The sequence below is a fragment of the Tenrec ecaudatus genome, chromosome 18 (genome assembly GCF_050624435.1).
Source record: "Tenrec ecaudatus isolate mTenEca1 chromosome 18, mTenEca1.hap1, whole genome shotgun sequence".
NCBI classification, from domain to species: domain Eukaryota; kingdom Metazoa; phylum Chordata; class Mammalia; order Afrosoricida; family Tenrecidae; genus Tenrec; species Tenrec ecaudatus.
Window position 1 is genome coordinate 38,850,256 of NC_134547.1, and position 25,206 is coordinate 38,875,461.

Consider the following 25,206-nt stretch of genomic DNA (forward strand, 5'->3'; position numbering starts at 1 on the left):
TGGGGGACTTCTGTGCTCAATAATTTGTTTGTAAGTGAATATATGAGGCAAGACTCTTAAGAAATGTAGAGAGACAAAGGAGGGTCTGAATTTCAAATCTCCTGATTAGAATGGTTTTCAATATGTCCCTGCCCAGTCCAAAATCAGGAAACTTGCAGTCATCAACAAGGTATCTCAGGCAGCTATTGCTTAGACTTCTGCCTGCCTCCCCACACTGGGGGCAGTAGCTGCTCTGAAAATGTAGATGACAAAGAATCTGTGGGTAACTCACTAGATAGCCCTAGTTATATAGCTACTCTTTATGACACAGCATCACCCTAAAATAGAAATTACTTATTATGAAGGCTAGGAAAAAAATGTAGATTAAGTAAAGGTACATTGTGACCGGTCACCCTCTCTAAAAGAATCCTTCTGACTGATTTGGGCCTGATAATTCTGAAGCTTCTGATATTACTGAACGGAAACAAGTGGGAAGAGAAAAATCAAGATGAGGAGTAGAGTTTTTTTAAAACATTTCTTAAAATTGTTTATTGTGTATGTGTAAAACCACACATGTACTGCACACATATACACACACACATTCATAAACTATTTTTTCATTTTGGTACACTTTTATCATTTTATCCAATCTAGCTCTAGTATTCCCACTGACATCCTTCCCTAAACTAATTTTTTAAACATTTAGAGGAATAAGAGAGTCTTTTATCAGCAGAGTAGTGGTTCTACATTATATTTTGTAAATCCGCTAAGTCCTAGGAGTGGGAAAACCATCTTTCTTTTTCCATTTAGCAAGTAACAGCCATGTACATATGGGCTTACAGCACATATGCACGTAGACTAATAGAAATAATGTGGAGAAGCAAACTATAAGCTTTTAACAGTGTTAGACATGAGCTCTCCTTCCCATCTCCTCCTGGAGAGAGTTTTGGAAGAATGAGAGACTTCTCTAGTTCTGTGTTTATAAGCTTTACATAAAATAAATAAAAACTTTTTTCAAGTCAATTCCTTTTTAACTCAGGATCCCACTGTAGTAAATGTGGACAAAACTTACAGCTTAAGGGTTTTCTAAGCGATAGTTCCATTTATAATCAAATGTGCATACTTCTTTTATTTAGTTAATGCCAAGAAAAGCTAATATGTGTGTAGTACCATTTGTATGTTTTTCATTTTCGCTCAAGATGGAGGCCAGTGTTTGCATAGTTTTATCTTGTTGCCAAAAGACCAACCAAAATCGATTTCCTGTATCCTGGATTGAGAGAGCGGATGCTTTTTACGGTGAGTGTAGGATAACCTGCACACGGGTGCAGTCACCAGACCATGCTGGAAGAGAAGTCAAAGGCTTCCCTTAGGAGCTTGAAGCCCCTCCCCTCGCACAGGTTATGTTTAATATGTTTTTCCTGAGGTGGATGGTCCTTTCATTGGAATAACATGTTGAGCCATCAGTATCCTTAAGATGAAAGCATCTTGGTTGTTGTCGGTTGCCCTCCACTCAGTTCTGACACCTGGTAGACCTATGTGTGCAGACAGGATTTACACTTGTAAAATAATTTAATTATCACACTAATTATCAAGAGAAGTAATTAGTTAGGGCATATAAAATATACTGATATAGAATAAACTATGAGTAAAAAATATCTGACTTGCAGTATAGTTCTGCTTACTGAATTATTTTTGGGTAGCCCCTTAATGTATCTGAGCCTCAATTTGCATCTCTGTAAAATGGAGGAAATAATAGCTATCTCATAGATTTTATATATTAAATTGGGTAATACATAGACAGTAATTCAGATATAGTAACCACTAAGTATACGTAAATTATTTTGATTCTTACTAATATATGTTGAGAGAGGATTTTTATAACTACAATATAAAAAGAAATAGAGAACAGAGAAATTGTTTGACTTAAAAGATGAATACAAAATAAGATATTGCCTGTCAACCATACGACATCAGAACAGTCCAGTGCAGATTTAGTTTCCTCAGATTTCATCTGAGGAAAAGTGTTTAAAGGTTAGTCCATGTATTCCAAAAATTACTCCTTGAATCACTCACACTTAAGAGAAACAAAATCCTTATTTCTGGCTAATCTCTCTATTAATGGTGTCAACTTCCTTTACTCTATGGTCTGTGAATACATTTCTTTCTCTGGTTTAGCTCTTTTTTTAGAACTAACTGTGAATTCTTTCTTCTCTCACCTAGGCATATGAAAGTGGGAAAAGAGGGTATCTGCCTTGTAACTTGGTAGAGTGGCGAGTTCAGCAAGGAGAGTCTGTTGGTTCATTCTCCTTCCAGGTCATGCTCAAGCAAGTGCTTAATGCATCGATGAGACGTTTTGGTTATGAGCAATGGCGAGGTCTTCAGAAGTGTAGGATGGGCATGTAGATTGTATGCGTGCTCCAGGGAATCCTAAACTTTTGGCTGGCATTCATAGTAGTCTCTGTTGGTGCTTCATCTGTTTTCACATCTTTGTCAGAGGCACTGCCCTAAAGTACCAGAGATGGTACTTAAGAAGTAACATCTTCCTGGGGATACTTTTAAGCCATGACAAGGATTTATGCATATAAATATCCCAACTCACTCATCCCTTGGCTAAAGTAATTCTGAGACATGTATTTTGTAAATGTCCAGTGTCCCTTGGAGTTTCAACTGCAGTCATCTTCTGTGGGAGCTGAATTAATGACTCTCTCCGTCACTGCCATCAAGTGGATTCTGCCTCATACTGGAGGATGCAGTAAAACTACCCCCAGGGGGTTCTGTAACTGTACCTTTTGTGGGAGTAGAAAGCCTCACCTTTCTTCTCTGGAGCAGCTAGTGGATTCAAACTACTGACTTTGCGGTTAGCAGCATGTACCTTAATTGGCTGACCTCCTTCCCTTCATTGTCTCCCCAGGTTCCCTTTACTTCAAAATAGACCATTTATGCTCATATGCTTGCCTTTGGCTCTTTTCTAGGATTTTCAATCAAAAATAGTATGCGTAGTTGGAACTACAGAGGCCATCTATTAAGCTGGTGTAAGTTTTGTCCAAACTACTCTGGGCCGCACATTTTGAAAGACCCGTTTCCTGAGGGTTTCAAAGCCCAGTTCATCGTTGAGGCATACCTGTCAGAGTTTAATCCGGAGAGCCCTGGTACCATGGTGGTTAGCGTTGGGCTGCTTCCTGAAAAGGCTTCCAGAAATGAGGAAAAGGGTGATTTGAGATAGAGCTTTACTGTTCATTGAAACCCAGCTTTCTCACTGGTAATCTGGAAAAACTAAGACAGTGCATATTCTAAGTTAATTTCTTAAAAACATCTCTGTACCAGATTTTCCATTTTAGGTTCAGCCATAGTTTCCCCGCCCACCCCCCTTTTGGCTTTATTGATTCTGTGATGCTTTAATGGTGCTCCGTGCTAATATAGAATCTCTATCACAGTGCATGCACATTCGGGAACGCAGGCAGTCCCTTGGCAGACTATAAATTTGATTTTGCACAAGTGGCATCCTTTACACTTTGCTCATAAGGCAATCTCTCAAGTGTATTTTTAAAGCACAACACAAATAATCTGGTGAAATAAAAATGGGTTACGTGATAGGTTTTGTGCTCAGCAAAAAGAGCTTGGACAAAGCAGCCGTGCTGATGTTCTTATTTACAAAGGTTGCCGTCTGGGAAATTCATGTCTGCTGTTGCTCAGTAATTAGGAAAATTTAGGACCCCTAGTGCTCCAACATCTTGCATTAAAGGTTGTATGTCATCAGTATTTTCATGAGAATTTGCTGGATTTCTGTCATTAATAACAGGCCTAAACTCAGTAAGCAATAGAATATGCATTACATTTAATCAATTTGCTATTTGTATTCATTATGCATGCCCTCCATTTTGAGCCATGAAAAATTGAAATGCTGTTACAAATGGAAAGAGAATCATGGATTACAAATGATGTAACAAGAGCATAAGCACTATTAATTGGTCAATTGTGCTTGTCAGTGCATTTCAAGTGATTAAAGTGGAAAGATTAGAAGGACACAAATGTGTTTGGGAAAAAACAACCCAGAAGCATGAGAGCTCTCCCACGTCCCTCATGTCCAGATTTAAAACAAACAAAAAACTCACTGCCATCAAGTCAATGCTGACTCATAGCGACCCTCTGTGGATTTCTGAGACTGCAACTGTTTACAGGAGTAGAAAGCCCAGTTTTTCTTCTGATGAGCTGCTGGTGGTGTTGAACTGCCAAACGTGAGGATCACAGCCCAACACTGAACCACTCTACCACCAGGGGTTCTTCATGTCCAGATGGAAGCAACAAAATCCAGTGGCATCTCTAGCCAAAGTAAATCAACAGGTATTTGTTCATCTACTATGTTCCATGGAATTGGTTGACTGTTAAGAATGCAGCATAAAAAAATGAAAATCTTTGACCTCAGGAGCTTACATTCTAGTGGGATGGGGAAATATTAAATGTGAAAAGTAGATATGTAATATCAAGGAGTGATTACACCACTAAGACCACCATAACCCAGAAGAATGGGGAAGTGATGACTGGTAGTGAGAGAAGCCTCTTTGAGGAAGTGGCAGAAGGCTAAAAAGTGGCAGAAGGCTAAATGGAGAGAAAGACAAACCTAAGAAGCATCGTGGCGAAGACGGTTTCTTTCATTATTTGGCCCAATAACTCCACTACGATACCAACTTTCAAGAAGAAAAAAGGGGAATTCTTATATTTGTTTCTATTCTTTAAGGATTGACCCAATGGAATAGCATCTCTCAGGCCGAGAATATTTACTCCTGTCAAATTTTCTACCACGCCTCCTTTCTATGAAAGCAATTCTGTAAAAGTGAAGATGGATGGTATGATTTACCATTTTAAATTATGTGACTCCAAACTCCTTACAATGACATACAAAACATTTCACTATTGAGCTCCTGGTTTTTCATTGCTTAGACTGTCAGTTCATTCTTACTTCTGGAAACCTGCTATTCCTCTGGCCCAGTAAAGTTTGCCTTCAGAAAGTCAGATCTTAGCTCTCGGGTGAACGCCTCAGAAAATTTGTCCTGACCTCCAGCACTGACGTCCTCCCCATTCCTTTTTATTAGATGCTACAACTTTACTCTATTCACAATGTGTGCTGTGTCTGATCGCCTTACTTACTAAGTTCTCTATCTTAGTTAACCAATGCTGCTATAACATAAATAGCACAAGTGGATGACTTATTCTCCCACTGCTTAAGAAGCGACTCATCCAAATGCAGGACCTTCAAGGGGAAGGCCTTCTCTCTTGGTCAGCCCTAAGAGGAGGCTTTGTTAGCAATCTTCCCCTGGGTCAGAGAGTTTCTGAGCATAAGGACCCAGAATCTAGAAGATACATTCTACCATTGGTTCTTCTTTCCTGGTGGTAAGAGGTCCCTCTGAATCTCTGTTCTCTGCTTTTAGCTCTTATAAGACAAAAACAAATGATACATGCTGCACTCCAGGAAAACTCCCCTTATTTTGGAGTGAAAGTGTTGCATCCTACTCTAGTTCCCCTAAAATGGATTGGCTGCTCACATCAGATCACATCATGGATTATCATTATGTAACTGCAAACCACTGAGAATCATGGACTAGACAAGTTGACACAAAGTTGGGGAGGGGGGGCAGGCGGGGGACGCAATACAATTCAATCCCTGACGATCTATGAGTGGAGGTAAATGTTGATTGACATTGACTTTCTTACTCTGTCTCAGTGCCCAGAATAGTGCCTTGTTCGACGAAAATGCTTGATAAGCCCATGTTGAGGTAATGAGAGAATCAATCAACTAATCAACAGCTAACCAGCCAAAAATAAGACAAAAGTTGGCAACTTGTGTTTTGCTTTGAAAGTTATTTTATTTGAAAGCCACATAAAAGAAACAAGTATTTATTCTGAGCCGTGTTCTCTACAGTTCTAGGCAAATGAAAGTGATTAAGTAACATTGATGTTTGCACTATTTTCTCCATGTGTCTATGATCTATTGCTATAGAATTTAGATAATATCTTGATTACTGGTGAAATGCTATATTCTTATATTCAAGTATTCACAAGTAATGATCTACACACCCAGGATTATTCATGACAATCAAATTACAACCTGGCATCTTTAGAATGAATAGTCTAAGACTCTGCTTAATAGAGCACTTATGAGAATTAACTCAGAAGAATGTAATATTGTAGGGGTGACCATTATAGGATTCCAAGTTCATTTATTGTATTCTTAGTATATAATTCATAGCCAACATGTGTCTACCATAAGCTAGGTGCCAGAAATACCAGATAAAGAGACAGTGTTGCACCCTGTCTCTTGTTGATTGTTGGAAGAACCAACATTCAGAGACCAAAATCAGTTGCCATGGAGTCACCAACTCATGACAACTCTATGTGTGACATATTTTTGGGAATGATGGATTTTTTAAAAAAGAGATCACCAGAACTTTCTTTGAAACACCTCTAGGTGGACTTAAATTCTTTCAGTTAGCAGCTGAGTGAGTGCATTAATGCTTCGTATGAACAAGGAACCTGTTGTTGTTGTTGCTGTTGGGTTCTGTCACGGCCCCAAATCAGAGATGACGATGCACAATAGAATGAAGCACTGTCCTGCCCTGCGCCATCCTCACCATCATCGTTCTGTTTGAGCTCATTGCTTCAGCCACTGTGTCAGCCCATCTTCAGTGAGGGGTTGCCTCCTTTTAAAGGATAATTCTGGCTGTACTTATTCCAAGACAGATGTTTTTTCTTCCAGCAATCCAAGGTATTTCAATATTCTTCACCAACACTATAATTCAAATGCATCAATTTTTCTACACAGTCTTCCTTATTTATGTTCTACTTTAATATGCATATGAGGTAATGAAAATACTATGATTTGGCCTGAGCATATTAGTCCTCAAAGTGACATTCTTGCTCTTCAACACGTTAAAAAGGCCTTGTGACACAATTTTCTTCATGTAATATGTCCTTTGATCTCTTGACTGCTGCTTCCATGAGCACTGACTGTAGATCCAAGCAAAATTAAATCCTTGACAACGTCAATCTTTTCTCCATTTCTCATGATGTTGCTATGGGTCCATTTCCGTTTTCTTACATTGAGTTATAATCCATACACACAGCTGTAGCCCTTCGTCTTCATCATCAAGTTTTCCACTCTTTGAGCAAGCAAAGTTTTGTCATCTGTATATTTTAGCTTGTTCATAATCCAATCTTTTTCATATAATCCCATTTCTGAGATTTTTTGTTCAGCATGCAAACTGAATAAATGTGGTCAAAGGCTACAACTCTGATGCACACCTTTCCTGATTTTGAACCATGCAGTAGTAGTTCCTTGCTTTATTCATGGAGTATTCATATTACTATTAGGTGATGTCAAGGGAAACCCAACTCATTGTGAGCCTATGTGGTTGAGGACTTTGAAAATCCTCAAGTGCTGCTAATGTGCACCCACGTTTGAGATCCAGTGGCTTAGTAGAAAAGTGAGTGGCTAAAGAAACAAGCACAAGATAATGAAACAAGAAACATCTTAACAGCTGACTGTTGTGGACTATAAAATGGTAATATTTCCCTTTAATTCAAAGCTGTTGCTGTTGTTGTAGTTAGATGCTATTGAGATGGCTCTGACTCACAATAATCCTGTGGATAACAGAACAAAATGATGACAGTCCTGTTTGAACCCATTGTTACAGCCATTATGTCACTCTACCTCCTCAAGAATAACTCTCCTTTCTGCTGACCCTCAACTTGGTTTTTTCCTAGTGATTGGCCTCCCCTAATGACATGTCCAAAGTAAGCCTTTCCAATCTTACTTCTAATGAGTATTCTGGCTCTATTTACTCCAAAAGAAAATTTATTCATTCTTCTGGAAGGCCATCCTGTATTCAATATTCCTCATTGACACCACAGTTCAAATGTGTTCATTCTTCTTAGTGCATGGCTAAAGTCAAAACAATGTTTTTCAGGCTAAATGACTTGGAGTTATATATCAATTTTCTCTCTCTCTCTCTCTCTCTCTCTCTCTCTCTCTCTCTCTCTCTCACACACACACACACACACACACACACACACACACATACACATCAAAAGTTTTTTAAAAATCCCACTCATAAAGTGCTTAATTTGCCTATATGGGAACAAAGCATATTATTTTATTTTTCTATATAAAGCTGGAATTGAATATTGTATACCTAGCCCAATACAAAATTTAAATTAAAACAGTGTCTTTACTAAGTGGCAGATATGAGATAAAGGAAAGCATCCTCAGGGTAAAGATATAAAGGGAAGGAATTAATGTGTCCTCCCAAATTATTTTTAAAGTCAGAATTTCCTAAAGCATAATTTCCTAAAGTATAATGCTGAAGGTGATCTCAAACACTCCATTAGCCTGTCTATGCCTATGATAGTAGGGTCTTAAAGCCTTTAGACTAAGGGAAAAAAGGAGACCTTTCAGAATAATTAATTGAGGATTATGCTATTCTGTTGAAGATCAAGCTGTGATTATCCCCCGCTCTCCATCCTCCTAACTCTCCCCACCCCTTGAATACAGGGATGAAGAACAGGAAAGTGAGAATGATTTCATAAGCTAAATTGTTATTTAGACTGGCCATTCTGAGTGTGCCATGATAAATTATTCTAGTCTTTCATCTAGAGATAAACTATAATTTCTTTAAAAGAGATATTTGTAATCCAGTAGACATTTCACAAGTGTAAGTAAGCTAAGAAGTCTTTAAACAGAATGTCTGAACTCAACGCCTCAACCTTCCTTGCTCTCACACACCCATGCCTCCCTGCAAGAAAGCAGAAGTCTTTATCCATGGTAGACACCCAGGTAAATACCTTTGTCACTAGGCAGAGAGCTACCCCCTATCTCCAGGTATCCATTATGCTATTTCTGCCTCTTGGATTTTACATTTACCAGTAGTTTTATAATAATCTTCAGAAATGCTTCGAGAAGCCATGTATTTGCTTTCTTACAGAAAGTGATACCCCCCCCCCCAATTAAGGAGGTCATGCTGGCGAGCAGTAGAAGGGAAGCAATGAAGAACTCCTTTATCTGGAAATGAAGATAACCATCAAGACCATGCCTGATCCTTTCTACTTAATATAGATGTTCCCAAGGACACGCCCTTCCTTCAAAGCAGCAGCTTGAAAAATAATGATATTTGATCCCAGTGCGCAGAGTTGCTGGTGGGGCATGGCAAAGGTATATTCTGCAAAAGCTCCCCAGATCTATCTAGTGGGAACTCAGGATTGGGTACCATTAATGCAGTCACAGGTAAGTGACTAGACTGGGTAATAAAGGAAGTAACATCAGGGCATATTTCACAAAGCTCAATGCCTTGGCAAGTCATTTTGTCAGCTAAGGGCAAGGACTCTTTGGGTCAGACGGGAGAAGCTCTAGTGGGAAAGCATGAATAAGTTGTACTGAGGCATATGTTCCCTTACCTCTATTGACTCCTATTTCCTTTCTTGCACAGTAAGACAAGGAAAGCCAGCTTGTTCACAAACACCAGTTTCATGCAAATTCCTCAGCTTATGGTAAAACAAAATCTATTATTGCAGAGTCAATGCTGACTTAATGCAACCATGTATTACAGAGTAGAACTACGCCATAATGTCCTCTTGACAATAGTCTTTATAAAAACAGATCACCAGGCATGTCCTCAGTGGTTTGGACTGTCAACCTCTAGCTGACTGGTGGGGGTGTTGGGTGCCATGGACTTGGTTCTGACTGATAGCAACCCTGTATACAACTGAACGAAACACTGACTTGCCCTGCTTCCTCCTCACAACTGTGATATTTGAGCCCATTGCTTCAACCACGGGGTCAAGCCATCTTGTGAGGGTCTTCCTCTTTTTTGCTGCCCCTCTGCTTTACCAAGCAACCCTAGAGGGACAGATCTGCTCTGTCACATGGGTCTCTATAATTCAACAGCATCCAGCAGCAATGTACATTCATATGTGTGGTGAGAATCTAGTGAGCTGCGCATAGTCTGCTTTTTGATGAACCACTTGAAGGTTTGAGACATTCTGACACTTTGCTCCTGAATTCGTTAGCATAATATTCTCCTGTAGAGCACTCCCAACGTAACATTAATTCAATGCCATCACACTCAATTAGAAACTTGTTTGATACAGTTTTTCAATAGCATTTGGCATTTGATAGTTCTATGTAATTGCCAAAGCACTTTCACCAACATTGTTTCATTTAATACACCCAGTAACCTTCTGAAGCAACTTTTATCATTCCCCTCTAATAGTTGATGAAAATGTCAACCAGAGAGACCAAGTAATCCACCTAAGGTCGCATAGCTGACAACTAGTATGGCTGGGATTTGAGCACAGGCCTTGCCACTTCAGATTCTGCACACTTTCCATAACTAGGCACCCCATTCTGACTAGAACATTAGTTTTTCTAGAACTTCCAAGCACTAGGCCTCCAAGAACTCCCTTTATTCTTCTCTCTCCAACACCCCTCCATCTGCCAAAAATAATGGGGATCCTTTTCTCCAATGTCAAAGAGTGTTGCTCCAGATATACTGGTCATCTACCTTGGTCTTGGTGTAGAACACTGCAAGGCAGCACATTTGGATATTGCATTTACTTTCAGCTAGCATGATTGATTACTAGTATTCCTTAACTGCTTTATGCTTGATTCTCTCCTTCACTCCCCAGACACAGAGGGAAAGAAAGCTTTCCTCTGCAGAGCCTTGCATGTTATCCTCCTTGATGGGGAAAACTTAGTTTATTCTGCTCAACAGAGAACAAATCTCCTTGAAGCCAGCTAGGGAAGAATGTCTAACTGTCCTCAGCACCAGATTTGCCTCCAAAGTATCTTTTGAATCAGTTCATTTCTCTTCTCCATTGTCCTTGCACAATCGAAGGCACCATCTAATGGTAAGGAACTCCAGCAGCCCCTAAATTGGCCTCATCTTTAGAAACTCACAGGGGCAATTCTATTCGATTCTATAGGGTCACTGAGTCAGAATTGACTCAATCTCAGTGAGTTTGATTTGGGTATGGGTCTCCATTTTGGCCACCTCCACTCACAACTAAATCTCATTAGGCCAAACTTCTATTCATACCCTGAGAGGTGTCCACTCCATTTGGAATAGAGCACAAGGTTCATGTGGTGGCCTTTGAGTCCCTCTTCAACCTGCCTGTTCCTGACCTCGTTGACTCCCACTGCGTTCACCAATTCATGCCAAGTTCTGGCCATTCCAGCTTCCTTTTCCTCACTATGCACCAGCTCTCCCTCAAGGCTCCAGAACCTATTTTTTTCTCTGCCTACAATGCTTTGCTCCCCCTCTTTCATACCTGGGTACCTTTTCTTACCTACTCATCCTTTAGATCTTAGCTTAAGGATCCTTTCCTGCTGGATCCCCACAAAAGCTTTCATAATGCCTTGTGCTTTTCCTATATGCATCCCCAAGACCCTCACATAATAAAACTCACAAACACTGCCATCAAGTCCATTCTGACTCACAGTGACCCTACAGTCATAACTCTACATAACTGCCTGCCCCTGTGGATTTTCAAGACTTTCTTTATAGGAGTAGAAAGGCTTATCTTTCTCCTGGAAAGCTCCTGGGGGGGATCGTGGGTCAGACTGCTGACCCTGGGGGTAGCAGTCCAACATTCAACTCATGGTCTGCTCCCATAAATATGTACAGTCTCAGTAACCCTAAGGAGCAGAGTAGGTCTTGCGGAGAAATCTTTCAGACTTTTACCAATGAGTATTATATTGCCTATATGTTTTTAATTTTTTATCAGCTTGATGAGGTTTTCTTCTATTCCTACTTTGATGACTTTTTATAATTAAGAGTGTTAGATCTTATCAAATTCTTTTTCTACACCAATCAAGATCATGACATGATTCCCCTCCCTGCTCATTGTGCTAATGTAGCATATTACATTGATGGATTTTCTTACATTGAACCACTCTTCCTTCCTGGGTCATTTATATATTATCAATCCATTCATTTATTTGTCACATATTTATTGAATAAAATTATGCTCGAGGCATTGTGCTAATTATGGAAAAACGGACATGAACAAAACAGACCGCTTTCCTCAGGGAATTACTAGAGTAGGGAGATCAAATCACATAAATAGGCAAAGGTCTCCTTATAGTTAGAGGAAATGCAAAGAAGGAAAAAAGATAACAGAGTGATGAGGGTGCAGGAGAGTGAGTTCCTTGCCTAGCATCAATCCCCATTTCTTCCTTCCTAACAGACCCCACTTACAGTCGCATTCAGGTGTCTCCATTCTGCCTTGGCCCTCAGAATTAAATACTTCCACCCTCAGCTCTTAGGATGAACCTGCTTGGCCTATCAGCAAGTCCGTCCTCTTACCAGAGGTTGCTTCAGGAAGGAGCATTGATTCATTTCAGGCCAAGGAGGCAAAGATAATTTTTCTAGGAGACAGGAACTTCTTAGGAGTGTCTTTGCTCTGGAGAGAAAGCCACAAGGGGAGATGGTCGCTGTTCTTCCTCCAGATGTTGCCATGTCTGTGATGCCTGAACGTGCTGCAGCCACCTGCTCTGCCCCAAGGAGGAAGCCAATCATGGGACAAATGAACAGATTTGGAAAGACCTGGACCCTGGTTGACACCAGCAAACAATCTTATCAACCGGTCCTAGAGGCCTCTGACTTTCCGTCAATGTGAGATGGTACGTTGCTGTTTAATTCTCTTTTTTAACAGCCTTAAGTACCAAAATGCTAACAGAGATCAAGGCAGCCCAGCTCTACTTCTCCCACTGTTCTACCCCTAGCTCCCAGCACAATGCCAGACACACAGTCGTTATCCAACAAAGGCTTATGACATCAATGCTGCCTTTAGCCAAATTTTCCAGATGTGACATAAACACCTAAGACAAGGCTTCATAAGTAAATGATTCATTAAGGAAATACTTTCAAGGAGATTTTTCTAGGGTAGGAGAAGCAAAGCAAGGAAGGGGGTGAAAGTTAGCTTGCTTACATTGCTCAACAAAGCCCGCTGGGATCAACTTTCACTTAAGAAGCATGGAGCTTAAAAGAGTGTAAATTACTCCTCAGCGTTCACCCACCTAAGGATTATCACAACCCCCTACTTTGACTCTGGCTGAGAGCCACCCCACACCAAAAGCTAACCCACTACCATGGAGTCAATTTATTCCAACTCACAGTGAAGCTATAACGTGAGTGTAAGTGCTCCTTAGAAACTAAATCTTTCAGGAATAACCAGCCTCTCATCTTTCTATCTGATTGGTGGTGAATTTGAATCACCAACCTTGCAGTTAGCAGGCAAGTCCTTAGCTCACACTGCTACCAGAGCTGCCCTACCCTAAATCTAGTGCCATCAAGTTGATTCCTACTCATAGTGACCCTGTGCAGGGTTTCGGAGACAGTAACATTTACAGGATCAAGCCTGCCTTGTCTTTCTACCATGGACGCATCTGGGGGGGTTTGACTTATCGACCGGGTAGCTGTCAGGTCAACGCCTTATTTGGGCTCCTTAGAGCCACCCCAGGGCGACATAAATACACTTCCAGTTCTTTGACCACTGGAGGCAAAAGTAGAATAAAACTAATGGCAGTGTATACAAAACAATTAAAAAATCTAGGATCTGATGGTTGTTCCAACCATGTGGGCTACAGAGTGTCCACAGTGAATCCTCAATCAAACAGCAAAACGTAGGTAACCTTCTGGTCTGCAAAGCCCTTCACCGTATCCCTGCTAGCCAGAGGGTCTTTTCCTACTACGTACACAAGATGTCCAAGTGATAGGAACCTGTTCTCAACACTGGGGTCTTTTGCAAAACATTGAAACCTAGATGTTACTTTGATGATGAAATATTAATTGTGCATCTATATTTGTATGCAGAGGTCTATACTCTGTATATAGAGCACCCACCCTGTAATGGCTTCTATTTGAAGTCAATATGAAAATGGATGTTACCATACATACAGTTTTGATGAAATACTTATGTCAATACAAAAAGACCTTAATGCGGATGCAAGTCAATAACTGCTCCTTGGCTTAGGTTGTTTCTCCTCCACATAGCAGCTGCCTCCACGAAGGGTTTCCAAACAGCAGCAGTTCCCAGCCAATCTGCACATTTCCTCACTTAAATCATGCGAGTGGGAAATGTCAGGGGAGGGTGGGTTGGCAGGTGCCTGCATATACCCACTCTTGAATTGAGTAGGGAATGAAAATAAAAGCAAACATAACATAAACAAATCTGTGAGAAACTTTATTACTGTCATTATCAATATACTTGTCCTCTCCTGCTTGTCCAAGAGAACAAAATTAAAGCAACAGAAGAAATAAGAAGGATCTCCATAGATCTTGTTAGGATCTTGGCATATGGAAGAAACAGCTTCCCCACTGGGGGTGGGGCCTGACCTCCTCTGGCTTCATAAGAAGGCCGGAGAACCAAACTCAACTTCTGCCCAAGACTGATTCCTATGAGGCTAAGGTTATACATGCCTCTACCCTCCAGCATTGTATTAAATCTGACACCAACCATTCCTCCCACAGCACCCTCTATTCTTTGCTGAGATCAATAGGTGATTGCGATGGCCACATAGAACTGAGACAATATTAGGGAAGTTAACAGGGTTCCACTTTGGAATCTGAAATGTTCAAGACATGGATGGTTCTTTGGTAGAGACAACCTTCTCACAGCTATGCTCCCAGGCAGGCCTTGTTCTAGCCCTTAGTCTCTTGGCCTTGCCTTTGTTCTTTTTGAGCAATGCTAGGAAGTTTTCTTAGTATTGCCAGTAAATGCCCACAGGGCTGACACTCCACCAAAAGGCTCAGACTAAAGATGCTCAGCTGTATTTCCATGAGTCAGCAAACCTAGCTCTCCAATTAAATGCCTGGGGCAACTCATTCACAAGCTAGTCTCCTACTGAAGGCATGCAGACTTACTTGCTCTGTGGGCCAGGAAGCCTACCATTCTGTATCGTGTTCTGGTTCTTGGTTCAGCTGTTTGTGGTCCTGTCCGTTCTTCTGTCCATCTGCATCCATGGATTGAAGTGGTTCGGTGTGCCAGGATATCATGCCAAAGGCCATGCTTTACTCCTGGCATCCCTGAGTAGATTTGACCCTCCAATCTTTAGTTAGCAGTCATTGGATTAGCTGTTTGCACTACCAGAGACTCCATTAGCAGTAATAAACAAGTACTGATGGCACTGTCAGGTGAGCGTTGGACTGCGGACTGCAAGAATAGTGGTTCAAACCAGCAGCCTCTCCGAGGGGAGGAAGATAAAGATTTGCGACTTTGGAAATTCTAAATAAGATCGCTATAAGCTGGAGTTGACCCAGTGGCAGTGGGTGGATTTAGAATCAATTTTGGCACTTTGAGGACTACAGTTCCCTGACACAAGCCATGGAAAGGGACAGTGAATAAGGAAATTTGGAGAAGAATATTGTACCATGGACTTCCAGGAAAAAAACAAACAAACAGATCTGTCTTGGAGAAAGTACAGCCAGAATGTGTCTTAGAAGTGACAATGGTCAGACTTCAGCTCACATATTCTGTACCTATTATCAGGAGAGACTAGTCCTTAGAGAATGGCATCATGCTTTGTAAAGTGGAGAGCCAGAGGAAACAAGAAAGCCCCTCAGCAAAGTGGTTTGACCCAACTCCTGCAACAATGACTCCAGCAAAACACGTGTGGTGCAAGGTTCTATTCTGTTGCACATCGGGTAGCAATGAATCAGAGCTACCTAACAGCAACATATAGAATAAGGAGCTCTAGTGGCCTAAAAAGGGCAAGAGTTTAAACCCATGCACAAGAAAGATGAGGCATTCTGCTTCCTTAAAGATTTACAGCCTTGGAAATCCTAAGAAACTGTTCTACTCTGCCCTATAGGGTTATAATGAGTCAGAAGACAGATTCCAGTGTTAAGTAGGATGGTCACGTAAAGCCTCATTAAGAAGGTAAATTTTATTGAAGACTTGTAGTAGATGAGACAGTACGTTATGCAGACATGGATGGTGTATGGTAGGATTTCAAAGCACTTGGAAGAGAATGCAAATATCTTAAGGTAGGAATCTTTCTGGTTTACTTAAGGAATACGAAATATATATATATATATTTGTATGTATGTATATATATGGCTCAGATGGAATGAGTATATTATTTGGACAATTGAATGAATCTGAGGTTCCCAGATGCCACCTCTCCCCCACCCCTGCCATGACTGTCACCACATGGGAAGAGCCCATATAAAGAATAAACCTCAACAAGATGGATTGACACCATGGCTGCAGCAATGGGCTCAAGCATGGGAACCATTGTGAGAATGGTGCAGGACCATGCAGTGTTTCGTTCTGTTGTGCACAAGGTTGCTATGAGTAAGAACTGACTCAATAGAACCTAAAAGCAAGACAGATAGCGTCTCCTGGATTCAACTGTGCACAAAGCAATCTCTACCCAATGTCTTTTCAGAGGTTGAGCCAATGTATTATTTTTTACTATCACTTATAAGATACCAAAGACATTCTAAAATGCAAGTGTCCAGGAGAGTTGAGTAGTGCCCATGGCAGGATCTTGGATACCCGTCGACTGGCTCTGTGGCAGTGAGAAACCCGCCTGGGAGGAGGAGGTTGGCATATGCCTCTGCATGGGAGGCCAGAGTGACTGACAAGTGAGAAGAAGTCTTTCAAGTTTGCAATTTTCGAGTGTCAGAAGGATGTTGTGCAACTCTTCTGACACTGGGCATCATCGTAGGCAGATTCTCTTGTTTTCCATCAACACATCTGGTGAGTGAGGTCACCTTTGCCCTCAAAGGATCCAGGACCCACAACTGAGAATGAGAACGCCACTGGCAATGGGATAATTTCAAAGGATTCCATTCGATTCAACAAGCACTGTGAGCAGCTGCTGCAGGAAACATAAACACACAGCTCTCTTATTCCCTTAAAAGGCAGAGAACTTAGTGGGTGACGGGTCCTGTATTGCATTTAATGAACTCTCTATTCCATGCGAAGGCACTGTGGCTAGAGTGGAGGCTCTTCACATAGGGGAGCGCAGGCATAAAGTGTGTGTTTTGTGTGTGACTACTCCCTGGGGACTCATTTAGCACATAGTAAGTAAATCCTCCCTGGGGACCTTAGTGGTGCCACAGCAAAGTGCTAGCAGTGCCTCCATGGGACAAAGACCTGGTGATCTTCTCAAAAGATTACAGCCTAGACAATCCTATGTGGGCGGGTCTCCTCTTAATTCATGGGATCGCTATGAACTGAAATCAACTTCTGGGCATCCAACAACAACATGGTGCAAGGATACAGCACCAAGCAAGACAGGCCATGTCCAGGCCTTGTGGTGCTGAAGCTTAGTAAACCAAACCAAGCAAAATTTATTTGTGAAATTGACACAGGCCGCAAGAAAGTAAGTCTTGATATTATAATAGAGATTCAGTGGGGAGTGAGTGGTGGACAAAATGTGGAAATCAGTGAAGGCTGAGCTGCGTCCTAGATGCAGGAAAGTGATCAGCTGTGCCAAGATTCAAGGGGATAGTTCCAGGCAGAGGGATTGGCAGTTTAAAGGCCCTGTGGCTGGCACAGTTAGTACATCAGAGGACCAGCATGCAAGCTGTGTGGCTGCTCAGCAAGAAGAGTGACTGGCAGTGAGGTCTAGGGCCTGTGGGGCAGTGCTCTGTCAGCCTAGTGAGGACCTAGAGCTTCATTTGCACCTGTATTTCTGGCTGATAACGACATACTCCCACCCAAGTGTGAGTTAATGTACTAGGCAGGGTTCTCTAGAAAAGCAAAACCAGGACACTTAGGATTATAGATTGATAGATGATAGATATAGATGTTAGAGATAGAGACAGATAGATATGGATGTTTATATAACAAAAGGAATGTAACAGAAAATTAGTCCACACAGCAGTACAGGGAGCTCAGTCCAACTCATTTTTGTGGGTCAGTTAATATACTGAAGGTCCTTCCAACTCAGGCAGCCACTAGCCCAAGGCCAAGGAAGCAGACAGTAGGAAGATGAAGTGTTGAGGCCAGTACTGCAGTGTGGTGAAGCAGGTCGCCATGGAGCCTCAAATGTAACAATGTAAAGTGACTAGCTGGAGGTGCAGTGTCTACAGTGGTGGCAAGACGAGTGGAGCTGGGCCACAGGCAGCAAACATGGCCAGGTGGGCTCAGTGCCACGGCGTGAGACAGCCTGGTGCAGTGACCGGCCCACGGTTGGCTCAGTCAGGTGGAGCAGAACACTGCACGGCCCACAGGTAGCACAGCTCATGTGATGAGGCAGGGCAGCTAGATCAGGCAGCGTGCTGGTCCCACCACCAGGGAGAAGGAGAAAGAGCCAGCCTCCTACAGAGAGCCATTGATCTTGGCCACACCTCCAAAGGAGTTCATCAAGCTGTGACCTAATTGACAGGCTAAACTCCACCCATATCTTCTTACAGTTGTCATATTGGCACAAACCCCCTAACTATCACAGTTAACAACCTCAGCTTTGGTACATAGAAAGAATATATGCAGCAGGCAAAAAGAAAATGAGGGGGTTCCACAGTTGCTCACAATATGAGCAATGGTACCTGGTTTTATAAAAAGATCATCAGCAAGTCCATATAACCCCAAGCCAAAAGTAAAGGGGTCACAGTAGAGGAGGAACAACACAAAGAAGTGTTCGCAAATGAACGGCAGCACAAAGGAGGGGCAATTCATTCCTAGTGGGAGAGGCGAGAAGGTGAAGGCGGGCCACTCACAAAGTTGATTTGGTCTGGCAGTGGGAAGAGGTCTGGTGTTTAGGAGCAGATTTTCAGTTTAATGGCCACTGTGAACCTCGTGTGACCCTGATACCTTCTGGCTTCCAAGACAGCCTCAACCCTGAGCGTGGAGAAGACATGTCAAGCCTCTGTTTCTCATCTGGGCTGGACAACAGTGAGGCTGCGGGAAAGATGGGTCCTAAGCCTTTGGGAAACCTTGCATCTAGCCATCAGCAGCCCTTGCAGTATTAACCATCAATTGGCAAAACTGGCAAAAGTTCATTTCTCTGTGGTGGCTCCAATGATGAGTACAGAAAGCAAGTAGCTGAAAAGATCAGACTATTCAGATTATCAAACAAGAGGAGGAACCTGGCCCTGAGGCTTCTGAAGGAGATTGAATCCTCAGCTCCGCAGGTGCACCCTGGGGGAATGGTACTTCCAGCTCCAGCTCCTTCGGACGTCTTGTCTTAGCCTTCTGATCAGAGAAGAGCCAGAAGGAGGTTTGCCTCCAGAGTTTGAAGAACAGGCACCTTGGAGAGGCACTACAAGGCTGAGGTCCAGAGGACGCTCTCTGGACTCAGACTCATCAGCTATCGTCCAGCCTCACCATGCATTTGTTTTGTGCTCTTTTTGGGGTCCCATATTGTTCCCTTGTCCCTGTGTTTGTTAACACCACTTCCTAACCCCCCCCACCTCCCCACACCCCAAGACTCCCCGGAACTGTCGGTCCCATTGTTTTTCCTCCAGATAGTTCATCCATTGTTTTGTGATCTTGAGTCACGCACACAGTGTTTATTTTTCTCCTCTGTGTTGGAGGGCTAATAATGGAACCTAAATCATAAGTTGTTGAGCAGATCCAGTGAAAATTAAACAGGTAAGTGAGTTAAATCAGCGCCAAGGCTCCTAGAACATATTATTATGTAATGATGGGGTATTTTTATATAATAGACTCCCAAATTATATTAGCTGTAGTCATTATTTCTACTATTCATTATTACCATTTTATTGTTATTAAAATGATAGCCAGAATCCAAGATGGTTCCCAATAATCCTCTCCTGTAATTCAGTATTGTAATACTGTATTGAATGGAGTTAGGCAAGCTAGCTACCAAATAGAACATTGCAGAGGCAACAGTGTAACTTCCAAGGCCAAGGTATTGTGGCCTCCACCTGACTTTCTCTTGGGTCATTATTTCAGGGGGAGTCTACTGTCATATTGTCAGGACAACCACGGAGCCCTATGGCAATACCCCTGAGAACAGAAACTGAGGCCTCCTGTCCACAGCCAGCGCGAACTTGCCAGATAGCTCAGTTGAATTGCCTCCTCCTCTGTTTTGTGTGGTGTGTGGTTCCTCCTCTACCGTGGGCGGACCTTTACTTTTGGCCTTAGGTTATATATACACAGACTGGCTGGTGGCCTTTTTAAAAACAGGTGTCTTTACTCAATTTGTGAGTAATTGTAGACCCTCCATGGTTTTATTCATTTTGCCTTCCAGGCACCCTTCATGGTTCTATGCGAGTGAGTCATCCAGAAATGGGACCCTAATGCAGCCTTGAATGACTGCAACCTCATGCAGGATCCTGTGCAAGAACGGCCTCACTAAGCAACTCCTGACTCCCCAGTCCCAAGACATGTCTAAGATCATGTTTGTGTTTGCTTTCTCAAGCAATTACATGGTGGGTTCATTTGTGGGGATTAAATTGTTCAGCCTTCTTGCTGCCTGGAGCCTCTTGATGGTCAACCAGTTAGCATGCTTGTCTGCTGACTGAAAGATTGGAGGTTTACATCTACCTAGAAACACCTTTTCATTTCTGATTTGTGCCATTGCACCTGCTCCCTTGCCTTTGTTAAGTTTGCCAGTGGTTTGTTTATATTAGTCTTTTCGACAACCTAACTTCTAATCTTGATGATTCCTTTCTTTTTATCATTTTATTGGGGACTCATACAGCTTTTATCACAATCCATACATCCATCCATTGTGTCAAGCACATTTGGACATATAGTGCCATCATCCTCTTCAAAACATTTTCTTTCTACTTGAGCCCTTGGCATCAGCCCCTCCCTCCCCTACTCTCCAACCCCAATTCTAATTTCTAAATTGTTATTATTTCATGTCTTACACTGACCGATGTCTCCCTTCACCCACTTTCCTGTTGTTTATCCCCCTGGGAGGGGGTTATATGTGGATCATTGTGATCGATTCCCCCTTTCCCCCCCACCTTCCCCTTCCCCTCCTGGTATTGCTACTCTCATTATTGGTCCTGAGGGGTTTATCTGTCCTGGATTCCCTGTGTTTCCAGCTCTTATCTGTACCCGGGTACATGCTCTGGTCTAGCCGGATTTGTGAGGTAGAATTGGGGTGATGATAGTGGAGGGGAGGAAGCATTAAAGAGCTAGAGGAAAGCTGGATGTTTCATCAGTGCTATACTGCACCCTGACTGGCTCGTCTTTTCCTTGTGTTCCTTCTGTAAGGAGATTTCCAATTGTCTACAGACGTACTTTGGGTCTCCACTCTGAAATCCCTCTTACTTACATTGATATGATTTTTTGTTCTAGTTCTTTGATGTCTGATGCCTAATCCCATTGACACCTCATGATCACACAGGCTGGTGTGCTTCTTCCATGTGGACTTTGTTGCTTCTAAACTAGATAGCCACTTGTTTATCTGTCTTGATGATTCTTTCCATTGTTTTTCTGTTTTCAGTTTCATTTATTTCCTCCCTCATCATTATTTCTTTTCTTCTGATGATTGTAAGTGCATTTTGATAGGGTTTTTTAATTGTTAGAGATACTGAGTTAAAATGTTCGTTTTGGTTCTTCTATGTTGATGTGTTCATGAACACATCTCAGTGCATCTTTTGCAATATCCTAAAGGTTTTGGCATGTTGTGTTTTCTTTTCATTTGTCTGATTCACAGAATCATTTTTAAAATTTATTATCCAGTAATTTGTATGCAGTGTGTTATTCCGTTTTCAGGGGAATAATTTTATAGCTTCAATCCCCAAGGTCAGTGTTGCTTCTCCCCTCCTCTCAGTACATTAGAGCACAACAGAATCAGTTCATGGCTGGAAGGATCCTGAGAATCCATTAGAAGTGGACTCCTGCTCAGAAGTTCACACAAGTACCACTAGGGTATATGAATTCTTGGCAGAAGTTCAGAAAATCTAAGGCAAGCCACACATTAGCTGATAATGGGGGTACATAGACTAAAGCATCAACCAACTCATAAAACGGGGAAGCGTAATTCTGTTTTATTGCACAATCACTTCTAAATGTCTTTTATTAATAAAATTTGGAAAATGAATTTGTTATTCCTTAATAACTGAAGGGTGTTCCATTGCCAAAATCCTTACAAAGATAGGAATTTGTGAATGGCGAGACTATTAAGAGGTGGCCTTGTTCTACAAGGTTGGAACCCACTGAACCACTAACCCTACCCACTGCTTTACCGATGAATAAATGGGGAGAGGAGGTAGATGCTTTTCCTCAAGCCCTAGATTTTCATTAAATGCTTTGAATATTTTGTAGCCCCCTATAGCCTATGGCAGTTAAATTCATGAGGAATAATCATTTATTTGCTTTTTACTTTTAATTAAAATGTCAGTGAATACTAAGTCTAGCCCTGGAAGTTAATATTATTCATAATTGTGAATTGCTATCAGTTCATCTGATTCTCTTGTTAGGTAGGATCAGGAAGCAGTTAGAAATATAAAAGGGGGTAAAAAATACAAATTGTATAACTAACACACCAGAAATCTCTCCAAATTGTATTTTTATAACAATCTCATAAGGAAGATATAATTTTTCTACTTCAGACAGGAAATTAACATTAAAGAAACTTTCCAAGGAAACATCTTTAGAAGTGAAACTCTTATCTGTCTAATATATAAACCAGGGTCATTCTGCTTCCAAAAAAAAACACTCCCATAGGGACAATTCTGACTTATAGAGACCCTAACGAGATATTCCAAGACTGTTAATCTTTTATAAGAGCAGATAACCTCATTATACTTCCACAGAACAACTGCTGGGTTTGAACCACTACCTTTCAATTTGCAGTCCAAAGCTTACCCAAGACCCCACTACAGGACCCCTTTCTTCTGCTAGCCTGCTCTATTCAGCAGGACATAATGAATCTTGCCTAGGAGCTGGGTTAAAGCAGACGTGGAGAGTTGGATGCTGAGTCCTAGAGAAGATTTGTATAAAATTTCTACAGGTGACCAAGAAAGGTCCAGGGCCAGGAAATACATACCATAATTTTTTTACAGATTATAGTCTTTTGAAGAGCCATTTTCTATCTTCCCACATAACATAGAAAAGGCATTGTCATCTGTAAAATGCCATCCTCAGATTGCCATCCAGAGGTTTTGTAAGGCACAGATGAGTCAGCTGATGGAGCCAATATCTGGTATTCATTTGGGGAAAGAAAAAAAAGGCTGTAAGGTCTGAATGGATTTACTTACCGAGTAAACCAGATGTGACAGAAAACCCCCAACATCTCAATGATATCAATATATTTATTTCTTACTCATAAAAAATACAATTTATTTCTCACTCATATAACGTCCCAAACAGGGATTCCTGATTGTCAGGTTGCTTGTGTACAAGAGTGATTCTGGTGTCCAGGCTGTTGCGTCCTTGTGACTGACATTTCCCAGTGTGACTTCTAAGCTCACTGTCTGCATCAAGCCAGATGTTTTAGGGTAGATTCTCTAGAGAAACAAAAACAATCACACTTACATAGGTATATAAAGAGGGGAGTTTACAAAGAAAATCATGAACAAATATTCATGGAAGGTATTTACGTGGTACACAATGCTTCTGCTCACATTCCATTGGTTAGAACCAATCCAAGGTCACACTTATGTCCCAGGAGAGTGGAGAAAGGCAACCTTGGAGGATGAGAGAATAGGTTTTGGTGACCAAAGAGCAGTTTCTCCTTCCTCTAAAAAGCTCAAGAAATTACTGATCACAATGATCATCAGCCTCACTTGATAGACTGAGAGTAGGAATCAATTAAGAACCAGCTGTATGACATATTTTTTTCTCCTGAGCTTTCTATAGATGTAATAGGCCTGAGTTTCTCTAAAATAGATCAGGTTGTGCACTGAGGTATTCTTGATTTCCCACCTGAGGTTCCTGAATCCTCTGTGATACAAAATCAGGGAAAATTGTCTGGAAAGAATATTGAAAGTGCCATGAACTACCAAAAGAACAATCCAATATGTTTTGGAAGAAGTACAGGCAGGGTGGCCCTGAAGAGGCAAGGATGGCAAGACTTTATCTCGCATACATTAGACATGTTGTCAGGAGAAACCAGTCTCTAGAGAAGGACATCACATTTGGTAAAGTAAAGGGCCAGTGACAAATAGGGAAGAGCTTTGACAAAGCAGATTGACACAGAGGCTTCATCGATGGACTCAAACATGAGACGATTGTGAGGATGACTCAGGACCGGGCCGTGTTTCATTTTGTTGTGCTTAGGGTTGCTATGAGTTGGAACGGACTAAACAACAGCACCTAACAACAACAATAACAACGCTTTTTGCATCCCAGAAGATACACACACATACACGCGCACGCACATATGCACGAAGCAAGTTGTTGCCTTTAGGACAGAGTTGAATTTCCCTTTAGTCAAGGCTATAATCTGAAAGAAGCAAAGCGTCTACCTTCTGCAGTGTCTGGTGGGTTTGAGTTGCTGATCGTTTAGTTAGCAGCCAACTGCTTAACTGCTTTATGTCTATAACTCCACATTCCTGGGGTTATTATTCAGATACCTGTTCCCGGGGATGTGTTTTTAACAGAGAGGACACTTCAGTTGCAAGTGACAGAAATCCAACTCACAAATCTTAATTTAAGCAATAAAGGAAATATACTGACTCATGCAGCCATGCCAGGAATAGGTCTGCTTTCTGTCATGGCTTGTTATAGACTCAAACATTCTCTCTGGCACCCTAGGCTCTGTCTCTCACCTCTGCTTTCCTCTACCCAGCATCCATTTTCAGTTGGGCTCCCTTTATAGGTGACCACCGGTCTCTGCAATTGTGCCTTCTTTTCAACAGCTGTAAGAGAGCCTCTCTTTCTCAGGAAAAGTCCCCAAAATTATCCCTTTGGTATTTATTGTGCTGGTTTGGTTCACATGCATATCCTTGGCCCAGCTACTGGGACTATGAAGGTAGTATTATCTGATTAGCCATACGGAGTCATGTGTTCACCCTTGAATTTGGGAGTGAGGTCCACTCCATGCAATGCACACAGACTAAGTATGGCTTAGTGGTAGTTTCCCAACAGCAACTGGGATGCCATTCACAGAAGAAAAAAAGGCATCGAACACATGTACACATTAAACAGACCTCCTGTTTGGGAAGCCAAGAGAAATGTGGGGGCTTGAGGCTACTACAGCCCCGTAGGAAAGAGCAATTCCTCAACAGAGACACCTGCTCAACAAGATGCCCTTTCCCCTTCAGCACCCACTTCAGAACCCAAAGCGGCAGCACATCCATT